At 43.5% G+C, this 26975-nt stretch overlaps 2 long non-coding RNA genes across 2 annotated transcripts; both read left to right on the top strand.

The window, feature by feature from the left end:
* The first annotated feature begins 639 nt into the window (after positions 1-639).
* Positions 640-5359, top strand: LOC148116641 (uncharacterized). The gene is made up of 3 exons (XR_015731207.1): positions 640-741; positions 4932-5005; positions 5154-5359. It is a non-coding gene; the product is annotated as an uncharacterized LOC148116641 (long non-coding RNA).
* Positions 5360-6283: 924 nt separating this feature from the next.
* LOC148116642 (uncharacterized) lies at positions 6284-8405 on the top strand. Its single transcript, XR_015731208.1, has 2 exons — positions 6284-6374; positions 6503-8405. It is a non-coding gene; the product is annotated as an uncharacterized LOC148116642 (long non-coding RNA).
* Positions 8406-26975: the final 18570 nt, after the last annotated feature.

Genomic DNA, 26975 nt, shown 5'->3' on the forward strand with positions numbered 1-26975 from the left:
TTTGAAAAGTGAAATTATAAATTATAAAAGCCCAATATCAACGAAGAAGAAAAATAACAGCTCTCAAAAGAAACCAGCATGGCTGCATAAAGAATACTCTGATAAATTGAAAGACAAAAAGGACAAGTATAAAAAGAGGAAAGAGGGGCAAATAACTAAGGCAGCCTGTAAGCCTGTAAAGATGAAGTGAGGAAAGCTAACACTCACAATGAACAAAGGTTTGTGACAAAAGTAAAAAAATAACAAAAAAATCTTCTTCCAAAAAAGAAAGAAACAAGAAAAAAGTCAAGGAAACAATTGGTCCATTGCTGGGAGAAAGTGGCAAGAAGGTGACAAGCAACAGAGAGAAAGCAGAACTACTTAACTTGTTTTTTGCATCTATCTTTACACAAAGGGAAAAACAGTCCAACCTATCAAAAACAGCACCACAAAAAACAGATTAGGAATACACATTAAAATAGGGAAGAAAATGGTAAGTGAGCACCTGTCTACCCTAGATGAGTTCAAATCACCAGGATCAGATGGATTACACCCCAAGGTTCTGAAGGAACTGTCAGACAAGATCTCAGTACCACTGAATGTTACGAGGATTGATGGATCAGGCCCAATGAAGAGACTTGAGTCATTGGATAAAATATATTTCTTTTATTCACAGGTTCTGCACATCATCACTAGTTACATCAGGATCTGAGCAACATGGAGGAGTGTGCCCATCTTTTATACCTGTGGGCGGGGATTCAGGTAAGGAGGGGTCTATGGGAGGAGCTGACCAGGTGGATGTCTGGGTTAACCCTTGCACTACTGAGCTATAGCTGATCCTTGGCACGGGTAGGGCATTTATACCTGACAAATCCCCCTCTAAATGCCTGACCTGTGTCTGTAATCCTGACTGACTGTGTGGTGTCTTGAGGCGAATGTTGAGCTTGGAAACTAAGTGTGAGTGTTGTTTGCCTTGTAGAGGTTTTGTGAGTATGTCTGCAGTCTGTTCTTCTGTATCGCAGTGTATGGCTTTTATGAAACCGATTCTGGAGAGCTGTCTCACGTGTTTATACTTTATGTCTATGTGCCTTGACCTTTGGCCTACAGCGTCGGACATGGATATTTCTATGGCGGCCTTGTTATCCTCGTAGATATTTATTGGGTAAGCTGGTTCTCTCCACACGCTGGCGAGTAGGTTGTCGAACCAGATGAGATTGTTGGCGGCTTTGGAGAGGCATATGTACTCGGCTTCAGTAGTCGAGGTTGCCACCAAGATTTGTTTACCTGTGTACCAATGCACCGGACTGTTATTTAAGTAGAATATGTACCCAGACGTGCTTTTCCGGCCTTTGGCATCTCCGGCCCAGTCAGCATCAGCGTAGCAGGAGAGGATGGGTTCGTCGGATTTTTCAGGCTCTAGGGTTAGGCATGCATTGGCACTTTGTTTCAGGTATCTTAGCATCCTTTTCACCGCGTCCCAGTGGTATGTGGTGGGTTTGCTCACGTGCCTGGACAGTAAATTAACAGATAGAGCAATGTCCGGTCTTGTCCAGTTAGCGATATACAGGAGGGAGCCTATGACTGATGTACAGTGTGTTGTCTCCAAATTCGGGTGATTCATCATGCATGTTTTTTAGGAAGTCCATCTGCATGGGTGAATCACACCCCTTGGCGTCTGCCATGTTGCACTTATGAAGTAACTCTTCTATTTTCTCTTTCTGTGACAGTTGGAAACCTTTTGGTGTTTGGTTGACTTGTACCCCCAGGTACCGGTTTATCCTTCCAAGGTATTTTAGGGTGAAGTGCTCGCTCAGTCTGCTGGCGAAGGTGTTGCGGTTCCCTTCGTGCTTGCTGATATATAGTATGTCATCCACGTAAACTAGGATGTATTCTGGCAAGTCCCCCTCTTTCCTGGTGAAGAAGCAGTTGTCAGCTATGGTCGCCGTGAATCCCATAGACTTCAGGGCCTCTACCAGGCATTCGTACCAGCGTTTGCCTGATTGCTTTAACCCGTACAGGCTCTTGTGAAGTAACCAGGTGTCCCCTCTGTTGGTTTCTTTGCTGTGGGGGGCTCTGATGTATATTTCTTTGTCTAGTTTGGCGTGCAAGTAGGCGGTCTGCACGTCGAACTGGTGCACCTCCAGCCCCAGCAGGGATGCGATGACCAAGGCGCTTTTGACGCTCTCTGTTCTTACGGTGGGTGAATAGGTGTCTGTGTAGTCCTCCGGAAACCTTTGAGCAAACCCCTGGGCAACTAATCTTGCTTTGTATAGGCTTTGGCCACCCTCTAAGTTCTTGATCTTGAAGATCCATCGGGTGCCTATTGTGTTCTTGCCCTCTGGGACTTTGGTGTGGGTGTAGACCTCTAGCTTCCTCAGACTGTCCAGTTCTTTGGCCATGGCTAATTCCCACTTTGCCCTCTCCCCCTGGGGTAGTCTCAGTACCTCTTCGTAGGAGTTTGGCGTAACGTGATTCGTGTGCACGTGCATCACGTAATCATTTAGCCTTCTTGGCAGTTGGTTTCTGGTTGACCTGACCGGTCTGACTACTGTCTGCTCAGTGTCATGCAGGTATCTGGCCTCTCTTTGTGTCAGTGAGTCGACACTTATCTTGGGATGATTCTCTTTCCATCCCTCAACCTTGATGCCTTGGAGGTTGGGTTTGGGCCTGCTCCCTTCCTGTCTATCCACTGTCTCGCTTTTGTTTTGAGCTTGCTCGATTGGACTATCCTCTCGCTTGGTGGGTACCTCATTTAAGTGTATTCTGGACCAGTTGGCTTGCTCATGGAATGCCGCTGTTCTAGATACCATAAATCTATTATTGCTGTCCACAAACCTGAAGCCCTTGGTTCCCGGCTCGTATCCCATAAACCTCAGTCTTCTGGATACCTTATCCCCTTTCTTGCGCAACTGCTTGGGTATGTGTACATCAGCAGTTACGCCGAATACATGTAAGTGTGCTATCTGAGGCTTCTTGCCATACATGAGCTCGTATGGTGTTTTGTCTATCACGCTGGACCATGTTCTGTTAAGTGTGTAGTTGGAGTAGACCAGGGCTTCAGACCAGAAGTGTTGGCCAAGGCCCGCGTCCTCTAAGGCGCACCTGACCATGGTTTGGAGCGTGGAGTTCCGTCGTTCTACGACCCCGTTCTGAAAGGCGGAGAACGGGGACGACGTAAAGTGAATCACGCCTTTGGACCTGAGCCAATGGGAGAAGTCCTTAGATAGAAACTCAGATCCTCTGTCGGTCATGATTTGTTTGATCCGGGTGTTGTTTTGGGTTTCTACTCTTTTGTAAAACTCCTTGAATTTTTGGAAGGCCTCATCCTTTTTTCTTAAGGTATAGACGAAGCCATATCGACTATAGTCATCCACTATAGTGAGGAAGTACCTTTTCTTATAATTTACGGATGGCCTTAGGGGCCCTACCAGGTCCATGTGGACTAAGTCGAATATTTGTTTGGCGGCACGTAACGACTTCTTGGGTCTGGGTTTTACCTTTAATTTAGAACATTTGCACACCGAGCACTCGAAGTAGTTTTGACAGTTTTTTATTCTGATACCCTCGGTACAATTGGCCATTTTCTGGACCACGGGAAAACTGGTGTGCCCTAGCTTCCGGTGTAGCAGGTGAGCGAAGTCGTCATGTATGGGTTTGCCTATTGAGGGACCCCTTTGGGTGTGTCTTTTGTGTTGTGTTTCTTGTGTCGTGTTACTATCGCTATCTATCTCTCTCCCGTCTACCTGTTCCCCCTCAGTCCTGTCCTGGTCAGTGTCCTCCGTGTTCCCTGAACTGGTGTACACGCTGTGGGTGTCATTCTCATAGAAAGTTATATAAGGTAACCCTTGGTTGACGGTTACTCTCCCTATATCTTCCCCTTCCTTGCTAACTTTGACATTACCTTTTGTAAAAGTCACCTCAACCCCTGATTCCTTGCTAAGCTTTACTGTGGCTAGGATGTTGTGGGGTATCTCCGGGACCAGCAGTACCCCCTCTAATTTCCCTACGCCTGGCAATGTAATTGTCCCCTTGCCCGTCACTCTAACCTGGTTTTGGTCTGCAACTTTGATCGAAAAGTCCTCCCTCTTGAATGATGAGAGTAGTTTCTGATTGTAGGTGGTGTGGTTGGAGGCTCCCGAGTCTAGGAGCCATGAGCTGGTGCCTTTGCCTTGATATGTGGTGCGTGTGTGCTCCCCTATCCCATATAAGGATCCTGTCCTGCTGTCGCGCGAGCTATCTCTGTTCCCTCTCCTGTCCCTGGGATTGGGTGAGTGCCTGCGCCTATACCTTTCTTCAGATGTGTGCCTTTCCGTTTGTCTGTACCTATGCTCTGGCCTGCCCCTTTCTCTATAGTTCTTGGGGCAGTCCCTTTTGATGTGTCCCCTCGACCCACAGATGTAGCACTCTGGCGTGTTGTGCTGTTTCTCTTGGAAGGCTACTCTCTTCTCATTCTTATGTTCTCTGGGAGGGCCGGGGCGGCTCCTTCTCAGATTATCTTCCGCGATTAGCTTGTTGGATAGCTTCTCCATGGATAGCATTCCTAGACTAACGGTGTCTAAGTGTGTTAAGAAGTTATTCCATGAGTGATCTAAAGAGTTAATTATCACGCTTTTCATGATCTGGTCGGAAATAACTTCTCCCCTAAGGTGTAGCTCTGCTCTGGTACCGCTTAAGGACACTAGGTGCTCACTCATGGGGGTCCCTGGCTTAAGTCTGGTGGAAAAGAAGTCTTTGGAAATTTGTGTGGTGGTGGACACACTCTCACTGTAGAATAACCCAAACATTTTCCCTATAATTTCTGATACTGTGAGGTTATGGCCAATACAGTGGTAAATTGTGGGGGATATGCTGGCAATTAAAAGATAGAATGCCCTATGGTGCATGCAATCCAGCTCTAAAGTCCATGGCCTCTCTGGTGGGTCATTAATAAAATGAGACATGTTTTCTTTTAGGAACACCACCTGGAGCTGCTGTGACCACTCTAGGATATTGCCCCCATCCATTCTCAACTTGGGAAAGTCTATTGGTAAGTTCCCAGCACTATTTGTAAAGTTACTTACTGCTGGCTGCTGTCCATGGTTCCTTATGTGCCTATAGCAGCAGTAAGGCATGGGAACGCTTGCCGGTAGTTTAAAAGTCCCGCTTTGTAATTTTTTTCTTTTTTCTTCTTCTAGGCGGAAGAGCGCATGCGCGAAGTCCATTTCAGCTCCGCTGTCGCCGTGGAAGGACCTATTCATCGCGGCTCCGGTGTAGAGGCCTCTATCGGTCGGGTAGGCCTCGGCTTCGGTCTTGGGGGTCCAGGTGTGCTCCGAAAGGCGTCGTCCAGCAGCTGCTTCTCCGGAATGAAGATCCTGGCGGCGCTGAGGCTCCGGTGATGGCTGTAAGTAGCTGCCCCAGTCCATGCGGTCCGGGGTGTGCGGCCTGGGCGATCGGAGGCGCGGTGTCCCTGGGGTGCGTAGGTGGGCTGGCGAGCTGGCACGGGCGTCGGTGGCTCTCGGGTGGGTGCTTCGTTGCCACTCTCCTCGCCTTCCCTTCTGTTTTGGCCTCTCCGGTTTCTCTTTAGTAATTTTGAGGCCTGGGCCGAAGGCGGCGGCAAGGGTCTTCATGGCCCTATCTACTTGCCGCTCGCTGGGGGTGTACCAGGGGTCGGAGTCGGATTCTGTCCCCTCTCCCCAGTCACTTTCATCATGTTTCATGGTCCGGCATTTTTCGCGCGCCGGCCATTTTGAATTCTGGCTGCTGATTGGTTGGGGGTCGGCCATCTTGTCCGACCATGTGGACAAAGATGGCCGCCGTTTCAAATCTTGAGCGGGGCTTCGGGGCTCGGTGGCCATTGGGAGTGCCCTTTTGGGCGATCCACTCACCGAGTCCAGCTCCTCGAGTTCGGAGTCCGAGCCTTCTTCACTCCTTGCCACCTCGCGGTCGATTATGAAGCTCCGCAGGTCGGCAAGGAGGTTCTTGTCGCTGGCTCGCTCTTTCAACAGCTGCAGGACGTCGAGTCGCAGCTTTTCTTCTTCTTGGTCGTTGTGGTGAGTCCTTTTCTCTTTCTGGATCTCCCCCTTTTCTTCCATCGCGGTGGTTTTGGGGGCGGTCATGGTTCCTACCTTCCCTGGCGAGTCCGATGGGTTGCCTTCCCGTTGCTTCGGAGGTGTCGCCATTCCGTAGGTAGGTATGGGTCCTTGTCTTGTGGTTTGGTGTCACTGGGCCTTACCAACCATCCTCTGCTACCATATTGTTACGAGGATTGATGGATCAGGCCCAATGAAGAGACTTGAGTCATTGGATAAAATATATTTCTTTTATTCACAGGTTCTGTACATCATCACTAGTTACATCAGGATCTGAGCAACATGGAGGAGTGTGCCCACCTTTTATACCTGTGGGCGGGGATTCAGGTAAGGAGGGGTCTATGGGAGGAGCTGACCAGGTGGATGTCTGGGTTAACCCTTGCACTACTGAGCTATAGCTGATCCTTGGCACGGGTAGGGCATTTATACCTGACACTGAACTATATCTTTCAAAGATCCTGGAGCACCGGGGAACTGCCAGAGGACTGGAAAAGAGCTGATGTAGTTCCCATCTTCAAAAAAGGAAATAAAATAGATCCAGGAAACTACAGACCTATCAGCCTGACTCAATGCCAGGGAAGATTCTGGAAAAGATAAACAAGCAACGAATCAGCGAACACCTAGAAGCAAACAAAGTAATAACTAAAAGTCAACATGGGTTTGTCAAAAAACAGATCATGTCAGATTAATCTTATTGCATTCTTTGACAAAGTGACAAAATTAGTGGACCAGAAGAATACTGTTGATATAATTTACTTGGACTTCAGTAAGGCATTTGATAAAGTAGACCATAACCTACTACTAGTTAAAGTAGAAAAACATGAGTTAAATAGCATTACCACCAGATGGATTCATAACTGGCTGACCAACCGCACTCAATATGTAGTCCTCAATGGAACTGCATCTACATGGAGGGAAGTTATGCAATGAAGTACCGCAAGCCTCTGTTTTAGGCCCAGTACTCTTCAATATCTTCATCAATGACTTGGAGATTGATGGGGAACTCATCAAATTTGCAGATGACACTAATAGCCAACACTCCGGAAGATAGACTTAAGATACAGAAGGATCTTGACAGACTTGAACTTTGGGTGCTATCTAACAAAATGAAATTCAATGGTGAAAAATATGAGCCAGCAGTGTGCAGCAGCTGCCAAAAAAGCCAACACAGTTCTAGGCTGCATAAACAGAGGAATATAATCAAGATCACGTGAAGTGTTAATTGGTATTTATAATGTCTTGCTAAGGCCACACTTGGAATATTGCATTCAGTTTTGGTCACCACGATGTAAAAAAGATGTGGAGACTCTAGAAAGAGTACAGAGAAGAGTAACAATGATGATTAGGGGACTGGAGGCTAAAACATATGAAGAACAGTTGCAGGAACTGGGTATGTCTAGTTTAATGAAAAGAAGGACTAGGGGAGACATGATAGCAGTGTTCCAATATCTTAACGGCTACCACAAAGAAGAGGGAGTCAAGCTATTCTCCAAAGCACCTGAGGGTAGGACAAGAAGCAATGGGTGGAAACTAATCAAGGAGAGAAGCAACTTAGAACTAAGGAGAAATTTCCTGAGAGTTAGAACAATTAATCAGTGAAACAACTTGCCTCCAGAAGTTCTAAATGTTCCAACACTGGAAGTTTTTAAGAAGATGTTGGATAAACATTTGTCTGAAGTGGTGTAGGGTTTCCTGCCTAAGCAGTGGGTTGGAGTAGAAGATCTCCAGGGTCCAATTCTGTTATTCTAGTCTATTCTAACTTTGAACATTCATATTTGGATGGGGTTCTCAAGCATTATGATTGGTTAAGACCCTGTGGGCCCAGAGTATAAATTACAGGTATTTGCCTGCTGTTCCACAATTCCAGGTTGTTGTTTTTTAAAAGAATTTTTTTATTTTTTTAAACAAAAACAACATAAAAACATCATCCTTTCAAACAATTACAGACAGTGTTTCGATCGTTTAAAATCCTTTCGTGCTCCCAAAATCTTCAAAATATTAATATATGACAAGTGTTCTTTTCCCTTAAAATAAAACAAGTGTTTACACATTTATCTTAATTTCATTTCATATATCATATTTCATCTCCATGTTTTATTGTCTATCCATTGATAAAATAACTCCCATATCAAATAATATTGTTTATCTTCCTGTTCTCTTATTTCAAATGTCAGTTTACTCATTTCAGCACAGTCCAGCATTTTCTTAATAATTTCTTCATCAGTTATTATCTTCTCTCCTTTCCAATTTTTAGCAAATACAATTCTAGCCGCTGTTAAAATATTCACAATTAAATATTGCAATTCTTTATTGAATGTCTCTGGTAAGATCCTTAATAAAAATGTCTCTGGTTTAAAATCAATATGTCTCTTTATCATTTTTTCCAACCACATGTGTATCTTAGTCCAATATCTCCTTGCTTCTACGCATGTCCACCACATACGGTAATATGATCCTGGGGTCTGATGACACTTCCAACACTTCTCCGATTTATTCTTGAACATTCTGGCTATCCTCGTCGGGGGTAAATGCCACCTATAAAACATCTTATACAAATTCTCCTTATATGCTGTAGACATTGTCATTTTATAATTATGTGACCACAATTTTTGCCATTTCTCTAAATCAATACCATAACCAAAAATTTTCCCCGATGCTATCATTGATTCTTTAACTTGTTCTTCTTCCAATTTTGCCTCTAGCAAGTGTCCATATAACTTTTTAATTACATGGTCATCAGAACCCATCAATATCTTATCTAAGGTAGTCAAAACATTATAAAAGCCTTCTTGTTTGAGATCTTCTCAATATGTAGAAAAAATTTGCATATATGAAAACCAATCCATTTTACATCCCTGATCTTCTAGGTCTTGCTTTAACTTAAGTTCACCCTTTTTATCCAATAACTCACTATATCTAACAATTTGTTCCCCTTTAAATATCACTGGATATGAAAAAGCTTCAATTGTAGATACCCAGACTGGAATCTTCAAATAATGATATTTTTTTATCTTCTCCCAGTTCAAAAATAAAGCTTCATGTATCTGATATCTTCTAAAATACCCCTGTATTTTAGTTCCTTTGTACCATAAAAAGGCATGCCACCCCATCAACAAATCATGTCCCTCCAAGTTCAATAATCTGGTATTTTTCAAAGTTATCCATTCTTTAATCCACATTAAACTAGCTGCTTGATAATATAATTCAAAATTAGGTAGGCCAAAACCACCCCTCATTTTAGCATCTTTTAACAACTTAAGTTTTATTCTTGCCTTTTTTTAAAAAAAATTTTTTGATTTATATGCCGCCCTTCTCCGGAGACTCAGGGCGGCTTACAATGTGCTAAGCAATAGCCTTCATCCTTTTGTATATTTATACAAAGTCAGCTTATTGCCCCCACAACTGAGTCCTCAATTTACCTACCTTAGAAAAGATGGAAGGCTGAGTCAACCTTGAGCCTGGCGAGATTCGAACCTGCAGTAATTGCAGGCAGCTGGTCTTAATAACAGGGTGCTTTAGACCACTGTACTACCAAGTCTCCTACCTTCTTTCCCTACCAAATATATTTCAACACCATTTTATTCAAATCTGCAAAGAATTCCTTGTCCAACTGTATTGGAATTGTCTGAAAAAAAAACAAAATTATAGGTAAAATATTCATCTTAATAGTTGCAATCCTACCGATCAAAGATAACTGCAGATTTCCCGATTTCACCAAATCTTGTCCTATCTGTTGCTTAAGCTTATTATAATTATTTTCTTTAAGTGAACTGCACCTCGCCATCAATTGTATCCCCAAATATTTTACCTTGTTTGTGACCTGCATCTTTGAAATCTCCATCAATTCTTCTTTTTGCTTTTTCAACATATTTTTAGTCATTATCTTTGTCTTATCTTTATTAATTTTCAAACCAGCTACTTCCCCAAACTCTCCAATATTTTCTATCAGTTTATTTATTGATGTTAATGGTTCTTCAATAATAAAGACCAAATCATCTGTAAAGGCTTGCAATTTGTATTCTTTTTGGATTTTCATACCTTTTATCTCTTTTTCTTCTCTGATATTTCTATTTAAAACTTTCAACGTCAATATAAAAAACAATGGGGACAATGGGCATCCTTGTCAAGTACCTTTTTCTATCTCAATAAAAATCAGTCAATTCTCCATTTATCATTACCTTTGCCGTCTGCTTAGAATATATGGCTTCAATTGCCTGGATAAATTTCCTACCAAAGCCCATCTCTTCCATTTGGAGTGTCGTAAATCGCCAATTCACATTATCAAAGGCTTTTTGTGCATCTAAAAATATCAAGGCCATCTGCTTTTCGGGATGCGCTTCATAATATTCTAAAGTATCCAGAATTATTCTTATATTATCTCTAATTTGTCTTTTTGGAAGGAATCTATTTTGATCTGAATATATGAAATTATTCAAATATCTCTTAAGTCTTTCTGCCACTATTGAAGCAAAAATTTTATAGTCTGAATTTAGCAAGGATATAGGCCTATAATTTTTGATTTGTTGAGGCTCTGTATCTTCTTTATGAATCAGTGTAATATAAGCCTCAGTCTATAATTTGGGTATTTCCTTTTTATCATTACTTCATTCATAACATCCAATAGCGGGAGACTTAAAGATTCTTGTAACGTCCTATAATATTCAACCGGCAGACCATCTGGACCTGGACCATTTTTCTGCTGCTTGATTGCCTCTGTTAATAATTGCCATCATTATACTCCCTTCCAACATCTCCTCAACATCTTTGGAAATCTGTGGTAATTTTGCTTTTTGTAGATACTGTCATGACCTTGCCACTTTTTCCTCCTCTATTGTCTCTCTTTTATAAAGTTGTCTATAATATTCTTGTATTATTTTCCCCATCTCTTTGTTTCCAAATTTACTTTGTCCTTGATCATCAATTAATTGTATTATTTTTCTTGATTCTCTTTCCTTTTTCAATTTATATGCTAGCCATCTTCCTGGTTTATTCACATTTTCAAAGTAATTCTGTTTGGCATTTCTTATTTTTGGGGCTAGTTCTTCCTTTTCCAGTATTTATTTATTTATTTATTTATTTATTTATTTATTTATTTATTTATTTATTTATTTATTTATTTATTTATTAGTTCAATTTATATGCCACCCTCCTCCAAAGACTCAGGGTGGCTTACAATGCACTTATAGCAATAGCCTTCATTCTTTTGTATATACCTGCTTATTAGGGCTTTTGGCTCCCCATAAGTGGTGTTTCTACAAAGTCAGCTTATTGCCCCCACAATCCAGGTCCCCAATTTACCTACCTCGGAAGGATGGAAGGCTGAGTCAACCTTGAGCCTGGTGAGATTTGAACTTGCACTAATTGCAGGCAGCTGGCAGCTAAGTGCTACATAACAGCACTTAGTCCACTGCACCACCAAGATCCATTTTATGTTTTATTATATCCATTTTAATTTTTACATCTTTCTTATATGGATCTTTCTGGAATTCCTTTTCACATCTTTTATAGTCATCAGTCAATATTTTAAAGGTTTGTCTTTTCTTCCCATTTCTTTTCCTTGTATAGTCTATAATTAATCCTCTGGCATAGGCCTTCATTGTATCCCAACGATTTTGTATCGATGTTTCTTCTTTCTTATTTTCCTTAAAGAAAAAATCCAGCTCTCTTTCTATTTTTTGTACAAAGTCTTTCTCTTTTAATGTTGTATTATTTAAAGTCCATCTAGATCAGCGGTTCTCAACCTGGGGGTCGCGACCCCTTTGGGGGTCGAACGGCCATTTCACAGGGGTCGCCAAAGCCCTCTCTCACCCCCCCACGCCTTCATTCACCCTCACCCTCTGCCTCTGTTGGATCACCGGTCGCCGGTCGCTTACCCTGCCCATTCCCAATCTATTGCTGCCTCCGGAGTCCCAGCTGATGGCTAGAGGGAAAAAAACTTTAAATTCTTGCCGCAGGGCTTCAAAGAGTTAGCTGCAAAGAGGTAAATTCCTGGAGCAAAATTTTTTTCCCCCAGCTATGCTGAAAAAGCGAAATCGAAAGTAAGGAAGCAGGTCTTTGCTGCAACGCGACAAAATGAGGCAGAGAGATTTCTTTTTCTTTTTCCTCACCAAAAAAGGTAGGTGCAAAACTGCAAACAATGGGAAATTTAGGGCAAAAGAGGAGGTTCAAGATTTTAAAACACAAAAGAAAAAAAGCTCTATTTAACTAGGGAATTGTAATAATTGAGATACTATTAATTATATATTGTGTTGAAAGTAGAAATGGTTAAGTTGTGGTTTGGAGGAATATATGGGGGAAATTATTTGGTTTATTATTATTGGTAAATATAATTAATTGATTTGTAAGAAATTGGACTGCATGGAAATAATTGGAATATTCATGTTCATATTGATTAATATACAAAAAAGATAGTTATATAACTAATTGATTTATATTAAAATGTTGAATTTGTATTAAACAACTATATTACATAATTACATAATTAACCAATGTGAGGATGGATATAAAAATAGATGACAATGCGAAGGGGTATAATATAGAATAGAAGGGAAAAATTGAATTTGATTAAGATTAGAGATGAGGATGAAGGGTAATATTGGTTTTTTAAAAAAATAGATGAGGAATAAATATGGTAAAAAGGAAATATAGAAATTGTAAATTTAATTGAAATGACTAAATTCTGTGTTGGAAGAAATATCCTTCTGGGTTCTGCTCCAAGTGGGGAAAAAGACACTGGAAACATGGAGACTGCTTGGAAAGATGGTTTAATGGTGGACAGGATCACATGGCTTGAGTTCCTGAACAGAAAAGGGGCAGATACAGTAAATCCTCAGGTTTTTATGCTCTCTCTGGCTTTGCATTTCTTGGGCCCCGAAAGAGTATCCCGATTGGTTGTCAGACTCCTAGGGGTGGGGGTCTTAGCTAGCCTTGCTGGCTGATGGTCACATGTGCTTCCCAGGTCACATGCTTCCCAGGTCACGTGTGGTGAGTTTCAGTTGCTAGATGGGGCCCATTGTGTTAGTTTCTACTGCTATTGTGTTGCAAATGTCCTTTGACAAAGGATTGACTTTCTGCCTCTGGCCCATTAACAAAGGGTGGAGGGCAGGAAGGTGGGAGCTGCTTTGTCTGTAAAATGCCTCCTGCCACCAATAGCCTCTCACCGACCAGTTCACTCCCATAGAGAGGGACTCCTCAGGGTGCCGTCGGCCAAACAATGTTGACTGACGGCCCCCAGGGGGAGAGCCTTTTCTGTGGGGGCACCTACCATCTGGAACGGGCTTCCCCCGGAGTTACGAAACATCCAAGACTTACGCATATTCCGCCGTGCCCTGAAAACATTTCTATTCCAACAAGCTGGTCTGGCCTAACTCTCCCTTTTTAATTGGCTTTTAAACTGGCTTTTAAATTGAGTTTTAAACCTCTTTAGATAAATTTGGATGTTTTTAATCTTTGAGCCTAAATTACTTAATCTGTTTCTTAATAGTTTTTAACTTCTATATGTATTTGTATTTATTATGGCTGTTCACCGCCCTGAGTCCTTCGGGAATAGGGCGGTATACAAATATGAAAAATAAATAAATAAATAAATAAAATATGCTTCTCCATTTCTCATCCAGGGAAATATAATATTCTGCCTTTTTAATATTTCCCAAAATATTTCATTCTTCTAGGAAAGGGGTGGGTGCTAACCTCCTACAACTGTTTAAATTTGTGAACCGGCCAAATACTCTGTTCAAAGAAAATACGTTGTATGTTTGTATGTGTGTTTCTAATTATTGCTATTTATTCCTATTTGTTCTCTTTTATTCTTTAAAGTTTAACAATTCATTCTTTATCTTAATATCTTTATATTTGTTTGGGGTTGGCTTTCTTCCCTTTCATCCTTTTTATTGTACAGCAATCTTTCTCCTCAAACCTACCACCTCTCTCTTTTCTTTCCTTCTTACTTTCTCTTCCCCCCCCTCTTCTTCCTCTCCCTACTTCCTCTTTCTTTCTCCTTCTCCTCCTCTCTTCCTCCCTCTCTTACCCTCACTCCTACTCTAATTTCCCTTCCCTTCCTTCATCCCTCTCTATTGCTGTATCCTTTTATGGACTACTCAGAGGGCTGAAAAAGTTATTTTTGACTGGTCCTCGCACTTTTGACCAGTCCTCGAACTTACGACTGTCCTCACATTTTACGTTTTTTGCCCTATCTTATCACCATGTTGAAGAGAAACAGTTGTGAAATGAGTGACATGGTTGTTAAGAATGCTGCACAGGCATAAATGTGAGGATGGTCATAAGTGTGAGGACCAGTCAAAAGTCTGAGGACCTGTCAGAAATGACTTTTTTCAGCCCTCTGAGTAGTCCCTATACACATAGCCATGGCCACCCGGTCACATGACCAGCTAGCCACGCCCACCCAGTCACATGACCTCCAAGCCACGCCCACAAAATAAGCCATGCCCATAGAACCAGTAGTAAAAAAATTTAGAACCGACCCCTGGTTGGGGGTCACCACAACATGAGGAACTGTATTAAAGGGTCGCGGCATTAGGAAGGTTGAGAACCACTGATCTAGATCTTCCTTTCCGCCCTTTCCAAATAGCAATCATGGGATTGTGATCCGCCCACAAATTTGTTTCTATCTTCACATGTTCAATATTCAAAGTCAAGTCCATTGTTGTCCATATCATATCTAATCTGGACCAAGATAAGTGACTATCAGAATAAAAAGTATATTGTCTATTTTCCCCATTTCTGTCCCTCCAGATGTCTTTCAAGTTTGTTTCCTCTATCATTTTAAAGAAGGATCTCGGTAATATCTTTCTATTATGTCTTATTATTTTATGTGTTTTATAGTCCAACTTTTCATCCACAATTCCATTAAAATCTCCCATCATACATATATTGTCGTAGTCCATTTCAATTATTTTGTTATGTAATTTTCTATAAAAGTCACTTTGTTATTTGGAGCATATATTGCTACCAAAAGTAATTTCCTATTATTATCGATTATTTCCACCATCAAAATTCTACCTTCTGGATCTGCATATTTCTGCTCTGCCACTATTACATTTCTAATATATAGAGCAACTCCTCTCTTTTTGGTTTGTGACAAAGATAAAAAAGTTTTTCCAAGTTTTGGTTGAATCAATCATTGTTCATGCTGTTTTTTAATATGTACTTCCTGTAAACAAATTATATCAAATTTTAATTTCTCTAATTTAGAAATACTTTTCTTCTTTTATTGGCTGAATTAACATTTTGTTAATTAACATCCATTAACATCCATTAACATTTATTGAAATTAATTTTCTTTCTTCCATATTCATACTTTATATGTAGGTTTTGTTGCTCTAGTCCAGTGGTTCTCAACCTTCCTAATGCCGTGACCCTTTAATACAGTTCCTCATGTTGTGGTTACCCCCAACCAGGGGTCGGTTCTAAATTTTTTTACTACTGGTTCTATGGGCGTGGCTTATTTTGTGGGCGTGGCTTGGAGGTCATGTGACTGGGTGGGCGTGGCTAGCTGGTCATGTGACCGGGTGGCCATGGCTATGTGTATAGGGACTACTCAGAGGGCTGAAAAAAGTCATTTCTGACAGGTCCTCAGACTTTTGACTGGTCCTCACACTTATGACCATCCTCACATTTATGCCCGTGCAGCATTCTTAACAACCATGTCACTCATTTCACAACTGCTTCTCTTCAACATGGTGATAAGATAGGGCAAAAAATGTAAAATGTGAGGACAGTCGTAAATTCGAGGACTGGTCAAAAGTGCGAGGACCAGTCAAAAATAACTTTTTCAGCCCTCTGAGTAGTCCATAAAAGGATACAGCAATAGAGAGAGATGAAGGAAGGGAAGGGAAATTAGAGTAGGAGTGAGGGTAAGAGAGGGAGGAAGAGAGGAGGAGAAGGAGAAAGAAAGAGGAAGTAGGGAGAAGAAGAAGAGGGGGGGAAGAGAAAGTAAGAAGGAAAGAAAAGAGAGAGGTGGTAGGTTTGAGGAGAAAGATTGCTGTACAATAAAAAGGATGAAAGGGAAGAAAGCCAACCCCAAACAAATATAAAGATATTAAGATAAAGAATGAATTGTTAAACTTTAAAGAATAAAAGAGAACAAATAGGAATAAATAGCAATAATTAGAAACACACATACAAACATACAACGTATTCTCCATTGAGAGTGGAGACAGCAGCCAGCGTGGGTAGTGCCCATCCAATCAGACTGAAGGACTGACTCTGCCAATTATTCTTAGTCCCGCCCTTGTTGCCGGGCAGGCCAACTTTTGACTCAGTCCTTCAGCGTTGACTGGCATGTGGGACTTCTCTCTGGCTTATTTCTCTATTTTCTCTCCATTCTTATTGGATTTCTGGTTTTCTGAATTTCGACTGTTTTGACTGTGGATTATCTCTTCGATTTGGACATTTGTTTGATATTTCGGCTGACTTTGGACTGTTTTCTGGCATCGATTACGTGAGTTGCTTGAGCTTTGTTATTTTCGGCTTCTCCCGGCTTGGCCGGGGGTGCAGGGATTTCCTCTCCTCGTTCCCTCAAAGGAGGCTCGTCGTTCTGAGGGATTTTCTTTGCCCGTTTTCGCTTTCCTCCTGTCCTCGTCGTTGTCGGGACGTTCTCGCTTCCCTTGACTGCTTCAGCTTCGGTGAGCGCACCGCAGCCGCGTCAGCCATTTAAAACTGTATCTTTCCCGCCGTGAGGACAGCGCCATTTTAGGGAGCCGACACTCGTCCTTCTGACGGATTTCCACTTCGGAACTTCATTTTTTCCTCCTATGATCCTTTCACTTAAATTGAAGTGCCTTGCGCCCGACTCTTCTCTGCAGCGGCTTGGGAATAGGACATTCAAATACTGGGCTTTGTGGAGCTTCGCGTTCCCTTTTGAACTACGCAGCCTGTTATTCCACGCTGCGCCCTGTGAGAGTTTTGTGGAGTTTCGCGCTCCCATTTCTTAGGCTGTTACGACCACAGGGCTGTGCCCCCTAGACTTCTGCAGCCTTTCAGTGACTTTCTGGGCCTTACTGTCACACCCTTCGTTTGTGGAGTTCTCACGCTCCCTGTTATCAATTGACTAGTTGCCTGGCTGTGAACGTAGTGTGCAAATTATCCTCTGCCGCCTTTGTGGAGTTTTTACACTCCTTTTACATCGTTTAGAACCATTTTATTGGGCCATCAATTTCCTGGAGTGAGTTTCTACTGCCTCTTGACCTTGTATTGCCCGCTGTGATCTGGTTGTCTGCAATGCCTAAGGCCCTTTCTAAGTCTAAGCACGGCTGGCGGGCCAGTGCTGGCGAGGTTGGCCAATCAGGTTCCACGCCTGTTACCCAGCAATCAGCCCAGGAGGGCCTCAGGGCTTCATCCACGGCTTCTCACCCCTCGCATTCCCATCACAAGACAAGCAAATGTGACTTGTCTTCGTCTTCTAAGGTGGAGAAATGTAGGGACAAAGTTTTGACTAAATTGTGTGACAAGACTTGCGCTCAGTTGCCTCCTTCTGACCGTCAACCGCCTTCTGCTCCATCCGGTTCGGCTTCAGCAGCGGCCATCTGTTCTACAACTCTTGATCAGTTATCGCTGCGGGACTGTCCGGTCACTATTTCCGACGACAATTTGTGGGGCTCCGATTCGGCAGTTCAACCATCGTCTTCTGCACCGCCTCTGATACAGACTGCTCCCACTGCGGATTCTGCATCTGTCCCCTCTGCTGATCCTATTGTTTGCCCGCTTCTTCTGGGTCAGCTTCAGCAAATGATTGAAGCAGCTGTGCAGAGGTCCTTGGCTGCCCGTTCCTGCTCTTCCAGTTGCCATGGGTCAGAGAGGGCAGCTTCCCCCGTCTCGTCGGTCCACGGGGACCAGGCCTGTTCTTGTTCTGTTCGATCTGCCTCGCCCACCTGCTCTCATTCAAGCCATCCTTCGGCCCTGACAGAGGTGGAATTTCCTGATTCTGACTTGTCGGAGGACAAGAATCTTCCACCGGATCAACCTGCCTTCACAGGTCTCTTTCCACAGGCCTTGTTCAAATCATTGTTGTTCAAGGCTGTTAACACGACCCGTTTGTCCTCACCAAACGCTGATTCTGCTCCTGCACCGTCTCCTTCTGGATCCCTGGATCCGATGTTTGCGGAACCTCCTCGACCAATCACTTCTGTTCCTACGCCTCCTCTCTTTTTGGATATAGTGAAACGTCAGTGGAAGTCCCCGGCGGCTGGGCCTCTTCCCTCGTCAAATGACAAGAGGAATTTTCAAGTTTCCTCGGACCTTGAAGCACTTCTTCAAATCCCTTCGATTGACGCCCCTGTTGCGGCTCTGCTTCCCAACGCTAATGTCCCAGGTGAACCCGATGAGGGTCTTCGGCCCGAGGAGCGTCGCTCCGATTTGGTGCTTCAGAAAGCCTTTCAAGGCTCTGCCTGGGCAATTAAGGCGGCCACCACGGCCACTTTCTTCAATCGGACAACATTGCTCTGGTTGCATCAATTACAAGAAAGCTTAAGCCCCAGGGATGCCCGTGTACGACAAGACTTGAACAAAATCGTGGCTGCTGTACAATTTTCCGCTGATTCTACCCTGAATGCTGCCAGATTCGCGGCAAGATCCTTGGCCTCTACTGTCATGGCTTGTCGTTTGCTGTATCTCCGACACTGGCAGGTGGATGCCAGGCACAAGTGGCGGTTGGCTTCGGTTCCCTTCAGGGGAACCAAGCTGTTCGGGGATGCCTTGGACTCTTTTCTCACAGAAACTAAGGACAAAAAGAAAGTGTTGGCGTCTGCTTATCGTACAGGAGAGTCTCGTTTCTCGCCATATCCCTCTCGACCCCTCCCGCGAGGTGCTGACGGGGGTGGCTATCCCTCTTCTTCCTTCCCCTCCTTTAGGAGAGATGGGGTCTTTAGCAGGCAACAAGGCCCTAGCGATAGGTCCTTTAGGGGGCGTTTCCCTACTTCCAGGCGGCCCTTTCGAGGGAGAGGAGGTCGTTTTGCCCGTCGCCATCACTGATTGCATTCGGGGCCCTCCCATTGGTGGTAGGTTGGGCCTTTTCGTCGCCACTTGGGAGAAGTCCACTACGGATAAGTGGGTCCTGGCCACCTTAAGATCTGGGATGGCCATTGAATTTGTTGCCCCCTCAACACCTTTGTCTGCTGTCCGATTTCTCGTAACCCTGTAAGAAGGTCCCTTATGGACTCATCGGTTCAGCATCTCCTGACTATCAATGCAATTCAACCTGTTCCTCCTGGTCAGGAGGGCTTGGGGTTTTATTCAAGGGTGTTTCTAGTTCCTAAATCATCGGGGGGGGGGGTGGCATCCTATTCTGGACCTCAAACGTTTGAACAGGTACGTCGTGTACCGTAAATTTAAAATGCAATCTCTAAAGACCATCCTTGACGGTGTTCGGAGGGGCGATCTCCTCTCTTCTATTGACTTGAGTGAAGCCTACCTTCACATCTCCATCTTCCCTTCCCATAGGCAATTTTTGAGGTTTTGTTACGGCAGAGTGCATTACCAGTATAGGGCTTTGCCCTTTGGCCTTTCGTCGGCCCCCCGCAACTTTACAAAGGTGCTGGCTGCCTTGGCGGCCTGTCTCCGTCTGCGTTCAGTTCGCCTTTTGTGCTATTTGGATGATATTCTGCTGTTGTCTCCCTCTACCCAGCAGGCTGCCCTGGATGTTCGTCTGACAATTGAGACTCTAGCGGCTCACAGCTTTTCCATTAACTTGGAAAAGAGCCACCTCTCTCCATCTACTAGCCTAATTCACTTGGGTGCCCTAATTGACACTATTCGAGGCAAGGTTTTCCTCTCCCCTGATAGGCAGAATAGCTTGCGGCAGTTAGTTTCCCGGGTTGAGGGGTGCCGGGTTATTTCGCCCTATGTCTTGTCTCAACTTCTAGGGAAAATGATATCTGCGATAGCCATAGTTCCCTGGGCTCAGCTACACGCCAGGGAACTCCAATGGTTTCTCTTGCCATTGCAGAAGGCGGGCAGAGGTTCTTCATCGAGACCAATTCCGATCCCTCCGGTGGTGCACCAATCTCTCCGGTGGTGGCGCTCCCCTGCTCTTGCTGTGGGTTGCTTCTTCCTCGAACCCACGAGGGTGGTGGTGACAACGGATGCCAGCCTCCTGGGCTGGGGAGCTCATTGCCAAGGTCAACTGGCTCAAGGAACTTGGACGCCCTCGGAAGCTCGTCGCCCCATCAATTGGCTGGAACTTCGGGCAGTCTTCCTTGCCCTGAAGGCGTTCCGTCATTTGATCTCCGGAGCTCACGTTCTCGTCCTGACGGACAACATCGCCGCCAAGGCGCACTTGAACAAGTTGGGGGGCACCAGATCGAAATCCCTCCTAGCGGTGGCAATGACGTTGGGACTCTGGGCAGAGCATCACCTGTGTTCAGTTTGAGCGGAACACATCTCCGGGGTGCAGAATGTTCAAGTGGATTGGTTGAGTCGCCGGTGGATAGACAATGCGGAGTGGCGCCTCCATCCGCGCATCTTCAAGGACCTATATCTTCATTTCGGACACCCCGTGGTCGACCTGTTCGCGTCTCACGAGAACGCCCAACTTCCGCTGTTCTTCTCTCGGTATCCGCACCCTCAGGCGGCCGGCGTCGACGCTCTTCGGACTCCTTGGCCGGCGGGCCTTCTGTACGCGTTTCCCCCGACGTCCCTGCTTTCCAGGGTCATCTGCAAAATTCTGTCCGAGCGAGCAGAAGTGATCCTTGTGGCACCCCACTGGCCTCGGAGACCCTGGTTTGCCGACCTTGTGTCCCTATCGGTGACCCCATCGTGGTGCTTACCCCTCGAAGACGATGCTGTCTCACAAGGCGCTCTGACGCACCCGGACCTAGCATGGCTCGCCCTGACCGCTTGGAGGTTGAGCGGTGCACGCTGAGGTCAGTTCACATTCCGGACGCTATTCAAACATTACAATCCTCCCGGCACCCTTCTACGGACCGCATTTATTCCTCCACTTGGCAGATTTTCTGCGACTGGTGTAACCAGATCGGCATGGAGCCCCTTCAACCATCTATCGTGCATATTCTCATGTTCTTACAGAAGGGTCTTTTTTTTTTTATTGCAAAAGTTTTACAATTACATTTTCTCCCCTTTCCCCCCCCACCACCCACCCCAAACTTCCAAACCTCCCTAACCCTCCCTAACCCTCCCCTCCCCCCAGACTTCCACACAATATACTCATATCCGATACAAAACCCCCCTTAGTATAAAACTTGTATAAAACTTGAACCCCTCCCTCCCCCTTATAATTTCTCTTTTTATCTTCATTACATTAAAAAATTTCTAATACATTATTTTCAAGTAAAAGCTATTTGATACTTCCTAGTTTGATATTTGTTCTGAACATATTCTATCCACTTTTTCCATTCCCATTCATAAGTCTCTTGTGAACAATCTTTTAAGTATGCTGAAATCTTCGCCATCTCTGCAAAACTGGCCATCTTCAAAGTCCATTCCTCAATAGTGGGCAAAGCTTCGTTCTTCCAGTATTTACCTATCAACAATCTTGCTGCTGTTATCATATACAATATCAATTTTGTTTCACCCAATGTAAAACCCTTAACTATACCCAACATTCACATCTCCAACATTTTGGCTGAACATTAGGGTACATACATGATAACTTTTTGGGGTCTAAGTGCCATCTATAAAACATTTTATAGAAATTTTCCCTCAAATTCTGCGACTGTGTAAATTTAACGTTCTGAACCCAAATTTTTTCCCACGTTTCCAACATCACTGGTTCTTCAAAATTTTGAGCCCACTTAATCATACAATCTTTAACTAGTTCGGTTTCTGAATCCCTTTCTAACAAAACATTATAAAGCCTTTTGATATGCATTGGACCTTTCTCTTTTATGTGTCTAACCAATTCTTCCTCATGCAACATAATACCAGTTTTTTGGTCCTCTTTCCATCTCAATTGCAATTGATTATATTGTAGCCAGGTTATATTAATCCCTTCAGCCAACAGTGTCTGTAGTGTCTTCAGCTGCCATCTGCCCGCATCTGTAAAAAGAACCTCTTTATATAAACCCCCCCCGAGTGACATTATATTTGTATTCCACAAAGTATGACCAAGATCCAGCCATAGCGGTATTTTATAATCCCATTTGAATCGGTGCTTCTTCCAAACTCTCAACAAAGAGTCTCTAAGTATATGGCTTTTAAATACTTTGTCGACTTTGTTATCATAAAATAAGTAGGCATGCCATCCAAATTCAAGATCAAAACTTTCTACATTCAATATTCCAGTCTTTTTCCTTCCAAACCAATCACTTGTTAGAGTCAAAGCTGCTGCATCATAATATAGCTGTAGGTTTGGTAGTTTAAGACCTCCCCTTTCTGGAACATCTTGCATAATTTTCAATTTCACTCTTGGCTTTTTCTCGTTCCAGACAAACTTATTCACTCCAGCTTGCCACACTTTCAATTGTTTATCACTTTTAAGCACCGGAATCATTTGAAACAAAAAAAGAAATCTTGGCAAAATGTTCATCTTAACTGCTGCTATTCTTCCAAGTAGAGACAGTTGCAGTTTTTTCCAAGTCTCCATATCTTTCTGCACCTCTCGCCACAACACCTCATAATTATTTTGAAACAATTTCATATTTGATTCTGCAACCTGGACTCCTAGATATTTTACCCTTGGTACAACCTCAAAACCTGCCCTCCTTTCAAGCTCGTGTTTACGATCTTGTGTCATATTTTTAACTATCATCTTAGTCTTTTTATAATTCAGTCTAAAATCTGAAACTTTACCATAGTCTTGTATAATGTCCTTCATCAGGATTATTGATTCCATTGGCTGTGTTAGGGTAACAACTAGATCGTCTGCAAATGCCTTTATTCTGTAATCCATTTGCCTTATCGTTATACCTTTCAAGATATTAGAGTCCCGTATTGTATTTAACAAGACTTCTAGTGTTAAAATAAATAAAAGTGGGGACAGCGGACATCCCTGTCTTGTTCCTTTTTCAATTTTAAACTCTGTTGTCAAGCTTCCGTTAATAATAATCTATGCCTTTTGCTCTTGATAAATTGCTGAAATCGCCTTACAGAAGGGTCTTGACCGAGGTCTCTCCCCTAACACTCTCCATCGACAGATTGCCGCCTTATCTTCGATGCTTACCTGCGGTTCCTTATCGTCCCTGCCCAGCACCCCTTGATCCGCCGTTTTCTCTGAGGTGCCAAAAATCTGTGCCCTCCAGTGCTGCATCGATACCCTACCTGGGATCTCCCCATGGTCTTGCAGTCTCTTACGGCCCCTCCATATGAACCGCTCCGGGACTCCAGTCTCAGGCTTCTCACATGCAAGGTTGCCTTCTTGGTAGCCATAACTTCGGCCCGCCGCATCTCTGAAATCGCTGCCTTGTCCACGCGTCCAGACCTCTGTGTCTTTCACGCTGACCGTGTGGTCCTCCGCTTGGACCCTACCTTTGTGCCGAAGGTCAACTCGGTTTTTCACCGCTCTCAGGAAATTATCCTACCTGTTTTCTGTCCTCAACCTTCTCACCCACGAGAATGGCGTTGGCACACCCTTGATGTCTTGATGTCCAGTGGGCATTACGTATATACCTAAAGAGGACAGCTCCCTTCCGATGATCAGAATCGCTTTTCGTTTCCTTCTTGCCTACCTCACAAGGATGCAAGGTCTCATCGTCCACCATCGGTCGTTGGATTAGACTGACAATTGCCTCGGCCTAAGACTTCCGGTCTCTCCCGCGTACCTCGAGGTTGACGGCCCACTCCACCCGCAGCGCGGCTACAACAGCGGCCTGGGCAACACAGGCCCCCTTGCTGGACATTTGTCGGGCGGCTACGTGGACCTCGCCTGGTCCTTTTATTTGACACTACAGGCTAGACCAATTTGCATCGGCTGAGGCCTCGTTCGGACGCCGGGTCTTACAGAGAGTGGTTGCCGGAGAGGGAGCTGCGGTCCAACATGACCCCCCCCTTACTACGGAACAGTAAACTTGGGTATGTCCCACGCTGCTGCTGTCTCCACTCTCAATGGAGAAGGAGCGTTGGTCCTACCTGATACGTTCCTTCTTGTTGAGTGGAGACAGCAGCCAGACCCTCCCTGTCTTGGGTTGGACCTTGCTTGTACTCCTGTTATATTTGTTTCCTGCTGTTCCTTATTGTCCCACACACCGAGTCTGTCTTCGAGTCTTTGCCAAAAGCTGGCCTGCCCGGAAACAAGGGCGGGACTAAGAATAATTGGCAGACTCAGTCCTTCAGTCTGATTGGATGGGCACTACCCACGCTGGCTGCTGTCTCCACTCAACGAGAAGGAATGTATCAGGTACGACCAAGATTCCTTTTCTTTGAACAGAGTATTTGGCTGGTTCACAAATTTAAACAGTTGTAGGAGGTTAGCACCCACCCCTTTCCTAGAAGAATGAAATATTTTGGGAAATATTAAAAAGGCAGAATATTATATTTCCCTGGATGAGAAATGGAGAACCATATTTTACAGACAAAGCAGCTCCCACCTTCCTGCCCCCCACCCTTTGTTAATGGGCCAGAGGCAGAAAGTAAATCCTTTGTCAAAGGACATTTGCAACACAATAGCAACAGAAACTAACACAATGGGCCCCATCTAGCAACCGAAACTCACCACACGTGACCTGGGAAGCAAATATAATATTCTGCCTTTTTAATATTTCCGTGGGGTACATGAATATGTGTTTCTTCTGCAAATCTGAGCTCTATGTCAAAAGTTTTTTCTGGCTGAATTGAATCCAGTTCTGAAATACAGTCTACACTTTGGTCTAACTCCTCAGGGAAAGCTCGTACTTGAAAATTGAATGTGTTTTTGCGCTTTTCAGACTGTGGTTAACATTAATATGTGTTGCTTCTGTAAATCTGAGCTCTGTGTCTAAAGTTTTTTCTGGCTGAATTGAATCCAGTTCTGAAATACAATCTACACTTTGGTCTAACTCCTCAGGGAAAGCTCGTACTTGAAAATTGAATGTGTTTTTGCGCTTTTCAGACTGTGGTTAACATTAATATGTGTTTCTTCAGGAAATCTGAGCTCTGTGTCAAACGTTAAGTTTTCTGGTTGAATTGAGCCCTACTGCCAATTCTGAGGTACACTTTGGTCTAACTACTCAGGGAAAACTCTTACTTGAAAATTGAATGTATTTTTGCCCTTTTTTAGACCGTGCAGAACGTGAATATGTGTTTCTTCTGCAAATCTGAGCTCTGTGTCAAAAGTTAAGTTTTCTGGTTGAATTGAGCCCTACTGCCAATTCTGAGATACACTTTGGTCTAACTCCTCAGGCAAAGCTCGTACTTGAAAATTGAATGTGTTTTTGCCCTTGTTTAGACCGTGGGGAACATGAATATGTGTTTCTTCTGCAAATCTGAGCTCTGTGTCAAAAGTTACGTTTTCTGGCTGAATTGAATCCAGTTCTGAAATACAGTCTACACTTTGGTCTAACTCCTCAGGGAAAGCTCGTACTTGAAAATTGGATGTGTTTTTGCGCTTTTCAGACTGTGGTTAACATTAATATGTGTTGCTTCTGTAAATCTGAGCTCTGTGTCTAAAGTCTTTTCTGGCTGAATTGAATCCAGTTCTGAAATACAGTCTACACTTTGGTCTAACTCCTCAGGGAAAGCTCGTACTTGAAAATTGAATGTGTTTTGGCTTTTCAGACTGTGGGGATCATGAATATGTGTTGCTTTTGTAAATCTGAGCTCTGTGTCTAAAGTTTTTTCTGGCTGAATTGAATCCAGTTCTGAAATACAGTCTACACTTTGGTCTAACTCCTCAGGGAAAGCTCGTACTTGAAAATTGAATGTATTTTTGCCCTTTTTTAGACCGTGGGGAACATGAATATGTGTTTCTTCTGCAAATCTGAGCTCTGTGTCAAAAGTTAAGTTTTCTGGTTGAATTGAGCCCTACTGCCAATTCTGAGATACACTTTGGTCTAACTCCTCAGGCAAAGCTCGTACTTGAAAATTGAATGTGTTTTTGCCCTTTTTTAGACCGTGGGGAAAATGAATATGTGTTTCTTCTGCAAATCTGAGCTCTGTGTCAAAAGTTACGTTTTCTGGCTGAATTGAATCCAGTTCTGAAATACAGTCTACACTTTGGTCTAACTCCTCAAGGAAAGCTCGTAATTGAAAATTGGATGTGTTTTTGCGCTTTTCAGACTGTGGTTAACATTAATATGTGTTGCTTCTGTAAATCTGAGCTCTGTGTCTAAAGTTTTTTCTGGCTGAATTGAATCCAGTTCTGAAATACAGTCTACACTTTGGTCTAACTCCTCAGGGAAAGCTCGTACTTGAAAATTGAATGTGTTTTTGGCTTTTCAGACCGTGGGGATCATGAATATGTGTTGCTTTAGTAAATCTGAGCTCTGTGTCTAAAGTTTTTTCTGGCTGAATTGAATCCAGTTCTGAAATACAGTCTACACTTTGGTCTAACTCCTCAGGGAAAGCTCGTACTTGAAAATTGAATGTGTTTTTGCGTTTTTCAGGCTGTGGTTAACATTAATATGTGTTGCTTCTGTAAACCTGAGCTCTGTGTCTAAAGTTTTTTCTGGCTGAATTGAATCCAGTCCTGAAATACAGTCTACACTTTGGTCTAACTCCTCAGGGAAAGCTCGTACTTGAAAATTGAATGTGTTTTTGCGCTTTTCAGACTGTGGTTAACATTAATATGTGTTTCTTCTGCGAATATGAGCTCTGTGTCAAACGTTAAGTTTTCTGGTTGAATTAAGCCCTATTGCCAATTCTGAGATCCACTTTGGTCTAACTCCTCAGGGAAAGCTCGTACTTGAAAATTGAATGTGTTTTTGCCCTTTTTTAGACCATGGGGAACGTTAATATGTGTTTCTTCTGCAAATCTGAGCTCTGTGTCAAAAGTTAAGTTTTCTGGTGGAATTGAGCCCTACTGCCAAATCTGAGATACACTTTGGT

Source organism: Pantherophis guttatus, chromosome 1, assembly GCF_059756535.1.
Source record: "Pantherophis guttatus breed Tessera chromosome 1, ASM5975653v1, whole genome shotgun sequence".
NCBI classification, from domain to species: Eukaryota; Metazoa; Chordata; class Lepidosauria; order Squamata; family Colubridae; genus Pantherophis; species Pantherophis guttatus.